Below are 3,796 nucleotides of genomic sequence, written 5' to 3'. Positions count from 1 at the left end.
CCAATATTATTTTTTATAAATATGTTTTTATTTCATTAATTTATGTTAATTAGTTTTAAAATTATACGTTAAGAAAAATTACTTTTCAATCCCCTCTCGTAAAACTATCATGGAAAAACTAAAATTTAGAATTAGAGCCTGTGTTGTTACGTTTTAAATAACCAATGTTTGAAACATTAAAAATTTCAATATTTGCATTAGTCTTATGGACGGTTTAAACTGTTTTCTTATGTTTTAAATTGGTTATTGTTTTTAAAAAAAACATTATTTATAATAAACCTGGCCAAGGTCATTATGCGGCCCTTTATACGTATTCGTGTTTGCCCAAAAATAAAGTGATTCTATATTCAGTTGGATAATAACACCATATGTTGCATTGTTGATAGATGTTGACAAATACTATACTGATATAACTTTATGATATTTTTTCAATTAAACATTTATCTTTTAATATGTTATACATTATATAATAACCTATCTGTAATTATAAAATATGCTTTTTGACCTAAATTAACTTTAAACCGGTACATCAAAATATACACAAAACACACTGCCATTAACAATTTTGATTAGAAATGTTATTTAACGAGAAAATTGGAAAAAAAATAATATGCAACGATTAATAACTCAATCTTTCTTTTTTATAGCTTTCAATACATGGTGTTATTATAACTCGAAAATAATCTTTTATTGCTGTTGTTATTTTTAAAGAGTAGTTTGTAGAAATAGTGCAACGAGTTTTATTGTAAATGAAATTCGATCTCGATAGGGTCGGGTACAAGGGAATGACGCCATCACAATGTCGTCAACTTGCCTGCGGCTTGGTCGAGATAAAATTAGTTTTTTTGCCGATATATGTTGCAAAAATCATTTTATTTGAAAAATATAACACAATATACAAGTATAATTATTATTGCCTAAATACTAATAGTATTAAAAATGTTTAACGTTCAGGAATTACATTAACGTTACAGCGTTTGAACGCCGTCTTAAAATAATCATGTGAATTCAAGTGAAGCCGCCGCCGTAGGCACAACACGTTAGTGTGTCGCGGTTTCAACGGATGGGGAGGACTGTGAATACGTATGAAAGTAACTCTAATGGTTTAATAACAATACGGCAACATAAATCTATCGATCAGAAAGAAAAACGCATTAAAGCATATCTATGCTCGTATTGACCATTCGTGTAATGGCTTCAATGGCTCTTTTTCCCGGCGCACTGAGATGCCGAAACGCTACCAAACCATTAAACCGTGAATGGTAGTGTTGTGCTGCTGTGAGTATTGTCTAAATAATGGCGTTTCGCTCAATAAGGTCTTTCTGGAACCGCAGGACACCACATCGGAGAACAATTGTGTTATATTATATTTTTTTGTATCATTACCATCATAATCAACATCGTAGCGTGTGTTCTCATTTATTATTATGTACAGTGCGATTGCTACGATCGAGTCTCGGACGCACAGTAATGTGTGCAAAAATTGTAGTTTTTTTCCGGGAACACTTACAATATTTTTCAAATGACATAGAAAGATAAAACTATGATTGACACACTGTAAAAAATTGCTATAATTTTTACTAGATGAATTCTTGAAACCTAATTACGTATTTTGCAGAAAAAATATATTTACTCGTTAACTGAAGTCTCTCATTGATAATCAGGTACTCAACATTTAACATAGTTCACATTCAATCGCACATAAGATCAGTGATTTGTTAAAATTTTGCTATGTATTTTACAGTTTGGTCATATAACCCATAAAATCCAAAAATCACTCATATATTGTTTCAGAAGCTATTTAAAATTGCAGTTTTGGAAAACGAATTTTTATATCATTACTTCAAAATTATTAATAACCCGTGATTTTATTATATAGTGTGTTCAGTAAGTAAGAAAATGGGTTTCTATTGTTCTCGTCGTTTGTAACAAATGACCTCTTTCTTTAATTATTGATAACCCTAGTAAAATGTAAGGCGAGAAAAATTAAGTTGCAAATTAGTATTTAAAAGTATTTAAGAAAAAGTCGCTTTTTCTCACTTTTCAGGAAATCATATATAAAAATTACTCTCTGATTACACGCCATATGTTTATCAACTCTCATCCAAACCAAATTGTCGACGATTTAATGAAGGTTATTATAACAAGAGTAAAACCTAAATTCAAAAATCTTATTATATCACATACGAATTTTTTGATTTAGTGCTTTATTTGTTCCGCATAGCGATTTGTGTTTTTAACACATTTATTAATTTTATATTTCCAGATTGATCACCTGGTCATCCGGTTTTATTAAGATAGAGCTAATGAAGTGCATAGATATAATGCTAATAAAGTTATTATTGCAATACGCGTCTGGATTCTTATTTAAGATTATTTATCAATAAAGTAATTATTCTATATGGAATGTATATATACTTATAAGCAGTTTTGATAGAAAATTAAAAACAATCAGAATATAATACAACAATAATAAAATTATAAATTGATTAAATCACTATACAGACAATGCATTTAGTTTGACCGATGAAAAAGATAGTGTTAGAGCAGTGTAATTTTGGCTATTTAATTATATAACTTTTCTTTTTTTTTACACTATAGTATTTTACAAAAAAAAAAACATCAATTTATTTGAATTTGGTGATGATTTAATTTATTGAGATTATTAATTTTCAAATTTTATTTATTTTTAATTTGTATTGTTTTAAATTCAGGATGCTTAAAATAACTATTTTTATTTTGTTAATTATAATTAGTATTAATTACAATTGTCATCATATGTTATCAAACGTATCATTCATAACCATTCCAGATATAAATATAAAATAAAATTTAAGATTAACAATTATCTATATATGAAATTTTACTCTGTAATAGCCTTATACTATTTTACAGTACAATTTGGTTCACTAATAATTAACTAATAAATGTAATTTAAGTAAAGTATATTTTTTGATTTCATGTATTTGTTAAATTTTATTGCGTAGTGACTTGCTGCTTCAACAAACATGACATCGCAAAACCAAACACAATGTACTTATTTTCTTTTAATCCTTCGAACAACGTCACGTACATTGCTATCGAAAAGAATGGATACACGATGAAGAATTATCAGAAACTAGCCAATTGCAAAAATTGGCAAACTCAAAGAACGAGCAGCTTGGGGGAAGTAAAAGGTCGTTAAAACGATGCCAAGATTATTCGCGTTCCCTAGAGAAAAAAATCGCCATCGAGGCGTAATCAAAGGGAGGTCCCGTAAATTGGTCGGTACCTTACTTATATCTGGCTACTGAAGTAGTATTACATTTTATATAATATGAGCACGGATGTGTGTATGCACTATAGAGAGTCAGTTATTTATAAATTAATGTTGTTTTTTTTTCAGAATTTAAGAAGCAACGAAATTTTATTCAAAATCTACAAAATTTGAGTTTTATATGATATTAATAACCAGGTGCAAATTAATATTATGATTTTATCGTTTACATACTTGGAAGTCATCCAGTTCTCGTAAAAATGATCTGCCGGATGTTATAATTTTTTTTTCTTATCGAAATATGTAGCGCTCTCCAACGGAATTCGACGGCTTCATTGTATAAGGATTGTTGAGTTTTTTATATTTTGATATGTACATATCAATTAAATATTAAACATCAATTGCATTTTTAAATATATTAATATTATCTGTTTTCTTAAAAATAGTGTTTTAAAGTTATTAATAATAATTAGACATGTGTACAACACTTAGTGTTCTATAAATAATTATGAATTAACAAATATATTTGTTAATTAATAA

At 27.9% G+C, this 3,796-nt stretch overlaps 1 long non-coding RNA gene across 4 annotated transcripts; it reads left to right on the top strand.

The window, feature by feature from the left end:
• Positions 1–1,055: 1,055 nt before the first annotated feature.
• On the top strand, positions 1,056–3,737 carry LOC126908173 (uncharacterized). 4 transcript variants are annotated; one of them, XR_007704727.1, is made up of 4 exons: positions 1,056–1,664; positions 1,745–1,887; positions 2,048–2,134; positions 2,267–3,737. It is a non-coding gene; the product is annotated as an uncharacterized LOC126908173 (long non-coding RNA). The 4 variants fall into 4 exon arrangements; XR_007704725.1 differs by having other exon boundaries at positions 1,745–2,134; XR_007704726.1 differs by having other exon boundaries at positions 1,745–2,388; positions 2,988–3,737.
• The last annotated feature ends 59 nt before the right edge of the window (positions 3,738–3,796 follow it).

Source organism: Daktulosphaira vitifoliae, unplaced genomic scaffold, assembly GCF_025091365.1.
Source record: "Daktulosphaira vitifoliae isolate Bord-2020 unplaced genomic scaffold, ASM2509136v1 Scaffold_5, whole genome shotgun sequence".
NCBI lineage: Eukaryota > Metazoa > Arthropoda > Insecta > Hemiptera > Phylloxeridae > Daktulosphaira > Daktulosphaira vitifoliae.
This window is presented reverse-complemented; position numbering and strand designations above follow the sequence as displayed.